The sequence below is a fragment of the Pseudophryne corroboree genome, chromosome 3 (genome assembly GCF_028390025.1).
Source record: "Pseudophryne corroboree isolate aPseCor3 chromosome 3, aPseCor3.hap2, whole genome shotgun sequence".
Lineage (NCBI taxonomy): Eukaryota > Metazoa > Chordata > Amphibia > Anura > Myobatrachidae > Pseudophryne > Pseudophryne corroboree.
Window position 1 is genome coordinate 224,205,868 of NC_086446.1, and position 16,215 is coordinate 224,222,082.

Below are 16,215 nucleotides of genomic sequence, written 5' to 3' on the forward strand. Positions count from 1 at the left end.
CTATAAGTCTGTCAGTTTAGCAGATAATATTGCAAATGTACCAGGGTCAGGGATTGCTGTGAAATGTAAAAATGTATGTGATGCAATTCCTGTTCTTGCAGTGCTGACTTGGAAAACAGCAGCAGAGATATTATAATCCCCTGCAGGTATAGAGGACAGCTCACCTGCAGCTGATCCCCCTTTTCCCTCCCTGTAAAATCTGCACTGAGATATAAGGGGGTGGGTAACTCCTTCACAATGAACACATAGGGGGGTATTCAATGAGCTGCGTGGTTTATCCCATTCAGTAAAATATACGTTATGGTAAGAACTTACCGTTGATAACGGTATTTCTCCTAAGTCCGCAGGATAACAATGGGATATGATGAAGCGACAGCGGATTTGCACCAATCGGTCAAAGCTTTCCGGCCTCCCAGCATGCAACGGGCCCGTCCATATATCCCCACCTCCTGGCTCAGGCAAATCAGTTGTATTCCAAAGCTCAAGGCAGCAGCTTCATAGATAGCCCTAATCAGGCGATAAGAACACACATGTACACCCTTCCATACAAGAAGGAAGAGGTTAGTGAGTTAAAGGATCCTCAAATCAGGTGCGTCAGGGTGGGATCCCTGTGGACTTAGGAGAAATACTGTTATCAACGGTAAGTCCTTACCATAATGTATATTTCTCCAGCAGGGTCCACAGGTTATCCACAGGATAACAATGGGATTTCCCAAGGCAAGTTAGTGGTGGGGACGCTCCTGATTGGACAGGAGAATCCTTCGCCCGTATTCAGCGTCATAAGAGGCAAAGGTATCCATGGCATAATGTCTAATGAATGTGTTAATGGAAGACCGTGTGGCTGCCTTACATATCTGTTCTGCTGAAGCACCATGTTGTGCTGCCCATGACGGACTTACCTTACGAATAGAGTGAGAAGAGACATTAGCCGGAACAGGGAGATCAGCTTGAGAATATGCTTCTGAAATCGTCATCCAAAGCCGTCTTGCCAGTGTCTGCTTATCAGCAGGCCATCCTATCTTGTGAAATCCATAGAAAATGAAAAGCGAATCTGTCTTTCTGATGGCACTGGTACGATCCACGTAGATCCTTAATGCACGGACCACGTCCAGCGATGCATCTCCCACAGAAAGGCTCGGTACCTGGAAAGCCGGGACTACAATTTCTTCATTAAGGTAGAATTTAGACACCACCTTCGGAAGATACCCAGATCTATTAGGGGCATGATAATGCCCCTAAATCTGATACTCTTCTAACTGACGCCATAGCCAGTAGAAAGAGAACTTTAGCTGTCAACCATTTAAGATCCACTTTATTAAGTGGTTCAAATGGGGCACCTTGAAGGGCCTTTAGGACTAAATTTAAGTCCCAAGGCACTGTAGGAGGAACAAAAGGAGGTTGAATGCACAGCATTTCATGGAAAAAAGTATGCACATCCTGTAAGTTGGTCATTTTCTTTTGGAACCATACAGTCAATGCTGGCACTTGCACTCTCAAGGAAGCCACCTTCAAACCTTTATCCATTCCTGCTTGAAGGAATGCTAAGACCCTGGAAACTCTGCAAAGGTCCATTTTCCATTCACTGCACCAATGAATATAGGTTTGCCATATTTGGTGATAAATGCGAGCTGAGGAAGGTTTCCTTGCTCTGAGCATGGTTTGAATTACCTGTTGTGAGAATCCTCTTGACTTCAGGATAGAGGTTTCAAGAGCCACGCCGTCAGACAGTCGATCCAGATGTCTGTGATAACAAGATACCTGCATCAGTAGATCTGGACGTTGAAGGAGCAGAAGTGGAACATCCATCGACATTCTCTGCAGATCTGTGTACCAATGCCTTCTGGGCCAAGCCGGAGCTATTAGTATCACGGCACCTTTCCCTTGCTTTATCTTTCTCACCACCCTAGGTAATAGGGTGATAGGAGTAAACACATAAGCCAGATGTCCCATCTCACTGACAGGGCATCCACAAAAATTGCTCTGGGATCCTTTGTTCTTGACCCGTATGCGAGAACTATGTTGTTCAGCCGGGACGCCATGAGATCTATCTCTGACAACCCCCACTTGTCTACTAGAGTCTGGAAGACCTCCGGGTGTAGAGCCCATTCGCTTGCCCGAATGGCGTGTCGACTGAGAAAGTCTGTTTCCCAGTTTAGGAGTCCCGGAACGAACACTGTGGAAAAGGCTGGATGATGAAGTTCTGCCCACTTTAGTATGTGACTTACCTCCTTCATCGCTTTTCAGCTGCGAGTTCCTCCCTGATGGTTGAGGTATGCTACTGACGTCGCATTGTCCGAGCAGATCTGAACTGGTTTTACCCAAAGAATGTCCTTTGCCTGAATCAGTGCCATGTATATGACCCGAAGTTCCAATATATTTATTGGTAGGCAACCTTCTTCCTTGGTCCATTGCCCCTGGAAACACAACCTTCCTGACACTGCTCCCCAGCCCTGAAGACTGGCATCTGTTATCAGAATTTCCCAATCTGATATCCAAAAGGGTTTCCCCTTGTCCAGATGGGATGTCTCTAGCCACCAGGCTAATGACCTTCTTACTTCTATCGTAAGAACCATAGTCTGTTTTTATCATCTAATGCAACCCATTCCATTTGGCAAGAATCAGACGCTGCAGAGGCCTCGAGTGGAATTGTGCATACTCCACCATGTCGAATGTTGACTACATCAAACCCATCACACGCATTGCTGCGTGAATGGATACCTTTTGACTGTGTAGCAAGTCCTGAATCCTTGACTGAACCTTGGATATCTTGTTCAGAGGTAACATTACTCTCTGAAGACTTGAATCCAGTACAGCCCCCAAGTGAGTCATCTGCTGTGACGGAACCAGAGACGATTTTGCCCAATTTATTAGCCACCCATGCTTCTGCAGACACGTTATTGTCTGTTGCAGATGACATAGGAGCAATTCCTGCGACTGTGCCAGGATTAAAAGATCATCGAGGTATGGAACAATTCTTATCCCCTGCTGGCGGAGATAAGCTGACATTACCACCAGAATCTTGGTAAATACTCTAGGGCAGGCATGTCCAAACTGCGGCCCTCCAGCTGTTGAGAATCTACACATCCCAGCATGCCCTGACACAGCTTTAGCATTCGCCAACAGAAAAACTGTGTCAGGGCATGCTGGGATATGTAGTTTCACAACAGCTAGAGGGCCGCAGTTTGGACATGCCTGCTCTAGGGGTTGTGGCTAACCAAAAAGGTAGGGCCTGGAACTGAAAATGCTGTTGGAGGGTAGCGAACCTGAGATAGCACTGATGGGACAGTGCTATAGGAACATGTAGGTGAGCATCCTGTATATCCAGGGATACCATATAATCCCCTGGCTCCATGGCCAAAATGATGGAACTTAAAGTCTCCATGTGAAACCGAGGTACCAAAATGTATTTGTTCAGCACTTTGAGATTGAGAATGGGCCGAAATGACCCACTTGGCTTCTGAACTAAAAACAGGTTGGAGTAAAACCCCTGTCCTCGTTGTGCATGAGGAACTGGAATGACTACTCCTGACTGAAGCAATTTCTGAACTGCCTCTTGCAAAGCCCTGGCCTTTGTCTCTACCCGAGATGGGCTGGTACAAAAAAAACCTTTGAGGAGGGTGCTTCTTGAAGGCAAAAGCATAACCTAGAGATACCGCTTCCTGCACCCAGGCATCTGTTGTAGACTGCTGCCAGGTCTGTGCAAACTGAAGAAGTCTGCCCCCCCACCCTGGGATCCCCCAGGTGGAGGCCCGCACCATCAGGCTGATGGCTTATCTGTTTTGCCAACAGGTCTTCTAGTAGCCCAATGCTTTTTAGTCTTACCAGACTTGTTGTATTGGGACTGCCTGCTATCACTTTTACCTTTTGCTTTTCCTTGAGACTGAAAGGGCCGGAATTTTAGGTTTGAAATTGTATGTGGAAGGAAACTTTACTTTCTTGGAGTCTGCTTCTGACTCCAAAATATTTGTCGATTCTTTACCAAAAAGAATATCTCCAGAAAAGGGCAAAGATTCAAAAACCTTCTTAGATTCTGAATCAGCTTTCCACGTAGCCAAAACTGCTCTACGAGCAGCTATTGTTGAATCTGATGTCCTGGAGGCAATAGTACCCATATCCAATACTGCTTCTTCCAAAAACATTACAGCCTGTTTTATATGTGCTATATGGGATTTTTGCTCTGTAGATGCTATTGAAAATTCCCCCTCCAATGCATCAGCCAGGGAGCCACTGCCTTTGCCATCCAAGCTGAAGCCATGGCTGGCCTTATGACTGCCCCAGACAGGGAAAAAATGTTTTTTAGAAAACCATCCACCCTCCTATCCATGACATCATTTAATGATGTTGAAGGCAAAGGTAATGTAGATTTTCGCACTAATTGAATCACATGCGTATCTACTTTAGGAGCCACCTCCCTTTTTAAACAATCCCCAGCTGGAAGATGATAATTGGAATTCTATTTCATAGGAATTCTACACTTCTTATTAGGCGTAGCCCAAGCCTCTTCCATGGTTTCCGTCAGCTGATCTGACCCTGGAAACTCAGTCTTAACTGTTTTGGGACGTTTAAACACAGGTGCCTTGGTTTTTAACACAGGCTCCGCTGAATCCTCCAAGGATAGAATGGCTTTCATTGCTTTAATTAACTCAGCTATATCCACTGAGATGAGACCTTCCTCCACCTCTTTGTATGCCGAAGTAGAATTAACTGAGCTTTCATCCTCCAATGAATCCTCATCTGAACCATGTGTAGCCTGTGAGGATGAAAATTTACTTACCACTGGCTTATCAGCCTGTTTCTTTTGAGAGGCAGCTGCTGGAAGTGATACACCACAGGTGGGAAGCTGCATGTAAGGGTTAATCGTGTAACCTATCCCTGGTACAGGAGTTGGAGGAATAATCCTTTTAGTGATACTGGATAAAGTCTGTGTAAACATAGCCCAAGGTGGATCAACCTGCACCTGAATCTGCCTTGTATTTTTCAAGAACCCCTGGGGAAAGTTAAAACAATTTGTACTCAAACCATCCTGAACCAGACCCTGAGAGGATAACACAGCTTTACAAGACAAACATGATATGAGTGTTGGTGTTGCTGTGAGTATATCTTCGTCACCTTTGTCGCTCTTAGACATGATAAATAATCAACACTTCCACAGTGTACTACACAATTTGTGACTGTAGTCACTTTAAGCTTTTTAAAGTGACATAAAATCCGACCCTACTCATGCACCAGCATTGAGGATTAGAATAGAACAAAACTGACAGAATATAGTAAAGTCAGCAATCACACTAGCAGTCAGTCACATGTTATACATTAGTATAATAAGCAATATGAGCCAGTGCCGTAACTAGACATTTTAGCACTGTGTGCAAGAAACAGCCTCGGCGCCCCCCCTGCGCGCAAAAAATATGTAGGGGCGCAGCTTCATGGGGAAGGGGTGCGGCCACAAAATAATACCAATTCATATTACTGTGCACAGTAGTCTCTATTATTCAAATTACGCCACACAGTAGCACCACTACACCAGGTAGAGCCCCTTTTACATATTATGGCAGACAGATTCACCTTTTAACACATTACGGCAGACAGCGTCCCCTTTTTACACATTACGGCAGACAGCGTCCCCCTTTTTACACATTACGGCAGACAGCATCCCCTTATTACACATTATGGCAGATTGCGTCCCCATATTACACATTACAGCAGATTGCGTCCCCTTATTACACATTACGGCAGACAGCGTCCCCTTATTACACATTACAGCAGATTGCGTCCCCTTATTACACATTACGGCAGACAGCGTCCCCTTATTACACATTACGGCAGATAGCGTCCACCTTTTTACACATTACGGCAGACAGCGTCCACCTTTTTACACATTACGGCAGACAGCATCCCCTTATTACACATTACGGCAGATTGCGTCCCCTTATTACACCTTACGGCAGACAGCGTCCCCTTATTACACATTACGGCAGGCAGCGTCCCCATAACACACATTACAGCAGACAGCATCCCCTTATTACACATTACGGCAGATTGTGTCCCCATATTACACATTACGGCAGACTGCGTCCCCTTATTACACATTACGGCAGAGAGCGTCCCCCTTATTGCACATTACGGCAGACAGCGTCCCCTTATTACACATTACGGCAGACAGCGTCCCCTTATTACACATTACGGCAGACAGCGTCCCTATAACACACATTACAGCAAACAGCATCCCCTTATTACACATTACGGCAGATTGTGTCCCCATATTACACATTACGGCAGAGTGCGTTCCCTTATTACACATTACGGCAGAGAGCGCCCCCTTATTACAAATTACGGCAGACAGCGTCCCCTTATTACACATTACGGCAGATAGCGTCCCCTTATTACACATTACGGCAGACAGCATCCCCTTATTACACATAACGGCAGATTGCGTCCCCATATTACACATTACGGCAGACTGCGTCCCCTTATTACTCATTACGGCAGATAGCGTCCCCTTATTACACATTACGGCAGACAGCGTCCCCTTATTACACATTACGGCAGACAACGTGCCCATATTACACATTACGGCAGACAGCGTCCCCTTATTACACATTACAGCAGACAGCATCCCCTTATTACACATTATGGCAGATTGCGTCCCCATATTACACATTACGGCAGATTGCGTCCCCATATTACACATTACGGCAGATTGTGTCCCCATATTACACATTACGGCAGATAGCGTCCCCATATTACACATTACGGCAGATAGCGTCCCCTTATTACACATTACGGCAGACAGCGTCCCCTTATTACACATTACGGCAAACAGCGTCCCCTTATTACACATTACGGCAGACTGCGTCCCCTTATTACACATTACGGCAGACTGCATCCCCTTATTACACATTACGGCAGATAGCGTCCCCTTATTACACATTACGGCAGACTGCGTCCCCTTATTACACATTACGGCAGACAGCGTCCCCTTATTACACATTACGGCAGACAGCGTCCCCTTATTACACATTACGGCAGACAGCGTCCCCCTTATTACACATTACGGCAGACTGCGTCCCCTTATTACACATTACGGCAGACAGCGTCCCCTTATTACACATTACGGCAGACAGCGTCCCCTGTTTTACACATTACGGCAGACAGCGTCCCCTGTTTTACACATTATGGCAGACAGCGTCCCCATATTACACATTATGGCAGACAGTCCCTACACACACAGCCTGTCACCTACAGTCACACCACACACACACACACACACACACACACTCCCCCCTCCCCCCCCCCCTCGTGCCAACTTTACCTCAAGGAGAGCTGTAGCGGAGACGGAAGCAGACAGACCAAACAGCAAAGTCAGGGGCGTGGCCTAATCGCGGACCCATGGCCACGCCCCCTGTCAGCACAGACAGGCGGCCTGGGAGACAAGGAGGCACAGGACCGGACATACAAATCACATCTAGTGTCCTGCTCCGCCGCTGCAGCTACAGTGCTTCTGTAGATGAGCACTGAGCAGCGGGAACCCACAGGTGTTGCCGGCGGTCCTGCGCCCTCAGTGCACATGCGCTGTGTGCCAGGCACCGCCGGCACATACCTAGTTACGGCACTGATATGAGCACATCATCAACTACAACTACATTTCAAGTATGTAGGAGAACATATTACTGAATCATGTTTAAACAGATCTACCGTATTCAGGCGCATTGTGAAAGAAACAACAGTAAATGTATACAGACTCATATGCAATAGGCACTTATCTAACTAATCATACTCAAAAAGGTAGATAGAGACTTAGGGGGTAATTCCAAGTTGATCGCAGCAGGAATTTTTTTTGCATTTGGGCAAAACCATGTGCACTGCAGGGGAGGCAGATATAACATTTGCAGAGAGAGTTAGATTTGGGTGGGTTATTTTATTTCTGTGCAGGGTAAATACTGGCTGCTTTATTTTTACACTGCAAATTAGATTGCAGATTGAACACACCACACCCAAATCTAACTCTCTCTGCACATGTTATATCTGCCTCCCCTGCAGTGCACATGGTTTTGCCCAATTGCTAACAGAATTCCTGCTGCGATCAACTTGGAATTACCCCCTTAGTGCTGTACTACCCGTACTCAGTAGAGTGGGATACAGGGAGACCCCTCGATTCCAGGACTGATCAATACGTTAGCGAACGCTTAGTGGATCCAGATGCTACTAGTGTACACCGCAGGTCCATGAACCTATAGTGAACACAGATGCACCAGTCACACAGTCGCCTATGCTGCGACAGGATCCCCTTCGTGTACAGCGTCTGAGACGGAATTGGGAAACAGTTCATGGCGGTAGACTCGGAGGAAACTGGGCATGAACCAGGGGGGAGGGGCGACCAGGAGAGCATCTGACTCCCCACTGCTGACATCAACCCTAGGGATTGCGGCCTTATACTATTCCTGGAGTCTATGATCACTAAGGCCTAGCGCTGGTGCACCCAAGGTGGCAGCCACGTCAGCGGCTGTTTGGTAGTCTCCTCCCAAAACAGTGTGGCTGTGTCAGTCTTCCCCCTTCTAAGCAGAACCGATGCCTTACCTTCTCCCTGTGCTCCGGCCACAGCCTGGTAACATCTGCTGGACCTGCTAGTATATCCGACACAGACGCCCGCGGAAACAGCACTGTACTCATGGGTAAGCGTTGTCGCGACCCGGTGGAGAGTTGTTGGAGCGACTCTTTCTAAGGTACGTATAAGACACTGTTTAGAAAGATTGCTCAGAAAAATAGTAAGACTATAAAAATAAAATAAAATAAGAGAGCTTAGGGCTGCTAAAAGCCATGGTCCGGCTCCTGCTGCACCAAACAAAAACCTGATTTGCCTGAGCCAGGTGGCGGGGATATATGGACGGGCCCGTTGCATGCTGGGAGGTCGGGAGGTCGGAAAGCTTTGACCGATTGGTGCAAATCCGCTGTCGCTTCATCATATCCCATTGTTATCCTGTGGATAACCTGTGGACCCTGCCGGAGAAATAGCCTTTTCCCATGCCAAAAATTGGGATTCACGTGCGGAAACACACTGATTCCGTACAAACTGTAGAATCAATGTGTTTTTTCCCCCGTGTGTGACCCAAAGCCCCTCATGGGGCTTTTACGCATGAGCTGCGAGTTTCAGTCAGACTCTGGGGACTTGCATGCTGGGTAAACCCCACTGATTGAATATGTGTTGGGCAGTGACGTGCGGTGAGGTAAATGGCTGGGGAGGCACTGGCTAATATCAAAGACAGATTTACATATATATGAACCCAATAGCAGAGCATGTCGGGGAGGGCTGCACTATGCTGTAGACTGTGAAGACTACTGGCATATATCATAAGGGACACATCCCTTAGCGCAAGTGACTGCACTGCCATTGCTAGGCACAGTACACACTGGCCAGAGTCACTTACAGTACAGTACATTATATAGTGGGCAGCAACTCTGGCACGCAGTCAGGCAGCCAGTGACATTGGGCCTAATTCAGACCTGATCGCAGCAGCAAAATTTTTCTCTAATGGGCAAAACCATGTGCAGTGCAGGTGGGGCAGATGTAACATGTGCAGAGAGATATAGATTTGGGTGGGGTGTGTTCAAACTGAAATCTAAATTGCAGTGTAAAAATAAAGCAGCCAGGATTTACCCTGCACAGACACAAAATAACACACCCAAATCTAACTCTCTCTGCACATGTTACATCTGCCCCACCTGCAGTGCACATGGGACCTCATTCCGACCTGGTCGCACGCAGGCGGATTTTTGCACTGCTGTGACCAGGTAATCACCGCCTACAGGGGAGGGGGTTAGGGCTGTGTAGGGGAGCGATCGCTTGTGCAGAGAGCTGCACAAACAAAAAGTTTGTGCAGTCTCTGCACAGCTCAAGACTTACTCAGCCGCTGTGATGAATCTTCTTGGAGCTGACGTTAGGATCCCTCCCTGCAAACGGCCGGACACACCTGCATTTTCTTCGTCACTCCCCAAAAACGGTGAGTTGACACCCCCAGACGGCCTCTTCCTGTCAATCTTCTTGCATTAGCCGCTGCTAATGCTTTCTTCGTTCTTGTCGTAGCTGCCGTCGCCGGGCAGCAAAGCGCCTGCTCATTGCGGCTGGCACGCATGCGCTGTTGATACCCGATCGCACGGCTGCAAAAAACTGCAGCGTGCGATCGGGTTGGAATGACCCACATGGTTTTGCCCATTAGAGAAAAAGTTTGCTTTTGCGATCAGGTCTGAATTAGGCCCCTTGTCACTGTACCATACACTATAAGTAGGCTTTGTGTCCAGTTTCTTATGGAACACTTGTATTTTTTTTTATTTTGGGGGGGGGGGGGGGGGGGTTCTGTACATTTTGCTAATCAATGCCATATTGGTTATTAATAAAACCCTGCAAAAAGGGAAAGAGAAGCTCTGCCTCTGTAATACTCCTTTCACGTCGCACAAATTACCCAGTATATTGACGGGTTGACATGGGTTTAGGTGCGGTGTGAAAGGGGTATATTCCGATTTCCTACGTCGCATGGCCTGGTATTTCAACCCGGAAATAAAGCAGGGTTATTCCCGGGTCAGGTGCACAGTGTGAATGGGATGCCGGGTCGATGTGATCCGGGATTCGTTCACACTAAAGGGATAGGCGGCACTTGGGAGATAATCTGATCTCCAAGCACTGCCTCTGCGCACGTCACCAACCTGGGTTGGTGCCGTCAGTCTGAAAGGGGTCATGTGACCTGCTTTAGCGATGTGAAAGTGGTATGAGTCTTGCAGCAGCACCATGTCAGTACAGGGGGAAGGTGGCTGAGCTTTCTTCCTGGCAGAGACCTGTGCCTTCTCCACCTCCCCCCTGCCCCCCCCACACACACACACACACACACACACACACACACACACACACACACACACACACACACACACACACACACACACACACACACACATTACAGATTTAAATCATTAAGGAAAAAATAAAAATATAGACTGCTGTTAATGTATACATTCTTACAAAAGACAGTAAAGTGGACAGTACTGTGTCATATGCCACTAGAGAGTACCTCCATACATAACAAGACCAAATTGGAAACGTGTCACATAAAATCTTGCCATGTAAGAGTGTGCATGGGCAGTCGAATAACACTTGTACCTTTTTAGTAGACTGTTTCTTTAAAGAAACCTCTTCCCAGTGGTGCAAGTGGGCGGGTACGGGTGGGTACGGCGTACCCGTAAGAATTTAGCCGTGGGTACGCCGTACCCACACCGACGGGCCGCCGCTCCTCTTCCCTCCCTCCCTCTGCTGCTCCACGCCGCACCCGCCGTCCCCGCCGCATCACCGCATCGCCGCACCGCCGCAACCGGCGGGTGTCTCATAGTCTAATTCAGCGCCGATCCGTGAGCCAATCAGAGCTCACGGTGCGAGCTCTGATTGGCTCACGGATCGGCGCTGAATTAAACTATGACACCCGCCGGAGACTGAGGGGAAGGAGAGGCGCAGGCTGCGCTCTCCTCCCCTCACACAGACAGGACGGCAGCGGGCAGCGGTGAGCAGGGAAGGGGGGGGCATGTTATACCTGGCACTGGGGGATATCTGGCACTGGGGGGGGGGGGCATTTCTATCTGGCACTGGGGGATATCTGGCACTGGGGGGGGGCATTTCTATCTGGCACTGGGGGATATCTGGCACTGGGGTGGCATTTCTATCTGGCACTGGGGGATATCTGGCACTGGGGGCATATCTGGCACAGGGGGGCATATATACCTGGCACTGGGGGATATCTGGCACAGGGGGGGAATGTATACCTGGCACTGGGGGATATCTGGCAATGGGGGCATATCTGGCACAGGGGGGCATATATACCTGGCACTGGGGGATATCTGGCTCAGGGGGGCATGTATACCTGGCACTGGGGGATATCTGGCACTGGGGGGGCATGTATACCTGCTACTGGGGGATATCTGGCACTGGGGGCATATCTGGCACTGTAGGGGCATTTCTGTATCTGGCACGGGGGGGGGGCAATGTATATCTGACAGTGGGGGCATTTGTGTATCTGGCACTGTGGGGCAATGTGCATCTGACACTGTGAGGCAATGTATATCTGGCACTCTGGGGGCATTTCTGTATCTGGCACTGTGGGGCAATGTGTATCTGGCACTGTGGGGCAATGTATATCTGGCACTGTGGGGCAACGTGTATCTGGCACTATTGGGGTCATACGTGTATCTGCCCCTCCCCCCATATGTGTATCATGCCCCCATTTTTCACAGCCACGCCCCATGTGGCATGTGGCCACACCCATTTTTTTGCACGCGCGCCGAAGGCGCGCGCACACAGTACCCGTAAGACATTTTTTCTACTTGCACCACTGCCTCTTCCCCCTCAGCAGCAGTGCAGTGGTCAGCTATATGTTTGCTGGGGCCAGTTAATGATAGCTTTCCCACACTATGGTGCCCTCAGCATTAAACCTTGCTGGATGATATGGTGATAGAGCTGGGGATCAGGCATTTCACTGATGTTTACCTGCCTGGTGATCTGTATGAGGAAGCTGTCTCCTTCTTATGGCTGTATCCCACGTTCAGGGCAGCACAGGGGAAGGAGGACGAGTGAGGTAGCTAATGCATATGCATAACTGAGGGGCGTGCCTTCAGCCTGTGTCAAGCACACATGTCAGAGCTGCCTCAAGCTGGTGCTGTTTTTAATGCAGGATTATGCCTGACTCGTGGCTCCGCCCCCAGCTCCGTACAGCATTTGACAGCTAGAGAGAGGCAGATCTCTCAGTGCCTCTCTCTCCTCTGCTCTCTGCATTTGCAGAGTGCTGCAACTTCATATTCCAATGACAATAGCATCATTTTATACTGATCTGTGTTCTAACACAAATCAGTGTAAAAAACAGCTATTTTCACTGGATTATGACAGGTGAGGCTCTGCCTCCCCTGACTGCACGTCCCTGGTGTTGGGTGCCAATTATTGAATTCCCCCCATAGAGGTAAAGCTTTCAAAGTGGAACAAACGTCGGACCCCACCTTAGAATCAGGTGAGAGTATGGTTCAGTCAGGCGTACTAGGAGATTAAGCAGGAAAAGATTTTTGGGGAACATTTTAATATATTGGGAGATAAATGTCACAGGTGTGCAACAAAGTGTGGTTACTGAGAGACAGATGGTAGTACCACAGACCTATAGAAAAAGATTGGTGAAGGGAGCCCATGAAATTTCCCTAGCAGGACATTTGGGGCTTGCAAAAACCAAGACACGCTTAGTACACAATTTTTACTGGTCAGCCATGTTAACTGATATAGGGCAGTATTCAATTACTGTTGGTTAATTTGTTTTGTCGGAAACGGGACATTTTTTTCACGGAAAAAAAAGTTAAATTAGATTAGACTACTCAAATACCCTCTTTTTTCGACAGTCGAATTTGTCTAATGTAAAAATACCAGCTTTTCGACAAAAACCTATTTAATGGAAGACTGTCAAGACGTTTTCAGCATTTTTGGATGTGCATTTCAACAATTTCTTTCTGACAGCTTTTTTTGGTGAAAACTGCAAACGAACTATAAAAATTATTTAAAAAAAAATGTTGATCTCTCCAAGCATATTTATTATAATATTTAAGAAATCTGTTAATGTTTAAGGGTTTCATGACCCATATTAATATTATTAGATTTTTTAAAATTATTATTTACTCATGCAAAATAACCAAGATGCACTTCATACCCATGTGCTCCACAGTTTTACCTAGTAGTCAATGCACCAAACAAATCAGCCACTCACTATTTTTGGGACTCCAGGGAGCATCAGCTATAGTCTGTTGTCTTTTGGAAATATTTTTTTAGGGCAATCTGCGTATTTTCATAAATACAATTTTTTTTTTTGTTTTAACACTGCATACAGTAATGGAGCCTTGTACTGACACCATTGTCATGTTCACGATCCAAGCCAGTGTGGAGGAGGAAAGTGATCTGACAATCCTGGTGCTCAGGAAATAGCTCCAGTGGGTGAGTCAGTGCGTGTGTCAATTCCACATCCACGTCCGTATCGTACTAGGGGGGTAATTCTGAGTTGATCGCAGCAGCAAGTTTGTTAGCAATTGGGCAAAACCATGTGCACTTCAGGGGGAGGGGGGGGGGGGGCAGATATAACATTTGCAGAGAGAGTTAGATTTGGGTGGGTTATTTTGTTTCTGTGCAGGGTAAATACTGCCTGCTTTATTTTTATACTGCAATTTAGATTTCAGTTTGAATACACCCCACCCAAATATAACTCTCTCTGCATTTGTTATATCTGCCCCTCCTGCAGTGCACATGGGTGGTCATTCCGAGTTGTTCGCTCTGTAATTTTCTTCGCATCGCAGCGATTTTCCGCTAATTGCGCATGCGCAATGTTCGCACTGCGACTGCGCCAAGTAAATTTGCTAAGAAGTTTGGTATTTTACTCACGGCATTACAAGGTTTTTTCTTCGTTCTGGTGATCGTAATGTGATTGACAGGAAGTGGGTGTTTCTGGGCGGAAACTGGCTGTTTTATGGGAGCGTGTGAAAAAACGCTACCGTTTCTGGGAAAAACGCGGGAGTGGCTGGAGAAACGGAGGAGTGTCTGGACGAACGCTGGGTGTGTTTGTGACGTCAAACCAGGAACGAAACTGACTGAACTGATCGCAGTGGCATAGTAAGTCCCGAGCTACTCAGAAACTGCAAAGAAATTTCTATTCGCAATTTTGAGAATCTTTCGTTCGCAATTTTGCTAAGCTAAGATTCACTAGCAGTAGGCGGCGGCTTAGCGTGTGCAATGCTGCTAAAAGCAGCTTGCGAGCGAACAACTCGGAATGAGGGCCATGGTTTTGTCCAACTGCTAACAAAGTTCCTGTTGCGATCAACTTGGAATTAGCCCCTAGGTGTGTACTGGAGAATCTCTCTGAGGCGAGGTTTTGTTGTTGTTTTTTTGCCAGGTTTTCAATAAATCTATGTGAGAAATGTATATAATAGAGCAGGACTTGCAGTGAAATAGGGTCCTGTGATGTGGGCTGCAAGCTTAAATGCATTGTATTCATGAACTAAAACCCCATTATTTATTTATCCAGTTGTGTATTAAAGTTTTGAAGTGAATGAGATTACTGAGGAGAGTGCTCAGTTCTCTGAATATGTATATGTGAACAGGTGGTCACAGCCAACTGCACCCCAACCTAGGGGTGGAGAGAGCATGTGTGCACCCCATTCCTGGGAAATGCGAGTGCGGTGTATTCCCGTATGTGTATATATATATCTTTTTTTTTTATGTTTTTTTTTTTAATGTTTGAATCCTTTGGAGTTGGGTGTTTTTGCAGTTCAAGTTTGGTTATTAACTGATGTTAACCTGCTTGCCTTACTTTTATTGCTGGTTTGGCTTATATGAAGGGGACCCCTGCAATGTTGCTGAATTAATACCAGGCTGGTTGCAGTATTTAATGGAGGTGCTCCATTTATTTTGTCTTGACCTAAGCAAGATTATTTTTAAAAAACTTACACATGTTTTCAATCATTGTCATCCCCTGCAGGTTTACCTTGGATGCAGAGACCTTCACACCGTATGTGGACCTTTTCTCGGACCCCCCCTCCCATTACTAATGGAAGGCTAAAAGGCTAATGTGGAACCTCCCCTCTGGTGTAACATGTAGACTCTCAGGTGACATGCTGAACCGGTACCTCTGTTACATGGTAGTGTCACTCTTGTATCTTCCCAAAAAACTTCCAGGTTTCTCAGCTGATTGGGGACGCTCTTACAGCAGGATGAAAACACCATTACGTTTTCTATACTAATACTGTATATCATCTTTTGTATGCTTCTCTTCCCCTGCAGGTTTACCTTGGATGAGAGACATTCACCCCAAATGTGGACTTCTTCTCGGGAGCCCCCCACCCAACACCCCTGGAAGGCCTATTTCTATTGTAGAACCTCTCCCCTCTGGTGTAACGTGTAGAACCACACTAATCTACCATCTATAACCCACTGTTATGTCATATCTATGACAAATACTAATCTAAAACACCCATATTTAAAATGAAAATAAAAATAAAACAAGTTAATTATTTAACAAAAATGTATTAATTGCAACAAATATCATTGTTTTATTGTTATAAAAAAGATAAATTTCATAAATGTTTTCTGTGTGGTTCTTTCTTTCTTGTTGATCTATTATTGTCTTTTGTTGAATACCTTAAACAAATGGATAAACATAAATATGT

The 16,215-nt window shown here is 46.7% G+C and overlaps 1 long non-coding RNA gene across 1 annotated transcript in view; it reads left to right on the plus strand.

Annotated features, from left to right (window-relative positions):
• LOC135057632 (uncharacterized) overlaps positions 1-16,015 on the plus strand; it is a 74,271-nt gene extending 58,256 nt beyond the window's left edge. The window contains exons 2-3 of the long non-coding RNA XR_010244251.1: positions 15,528-15,655; positions 15,830-16,015. This is a non-coding gene — a long non-coding RNA (uncharacterized LOC135057632). The remainder of the gene's footprint in view (positions 1-15,527; positions 15,656-15,829) is intronic.
• The last annotated feature ends 200 nt before the right edge of the window (positions 16,016-16,215 follow it).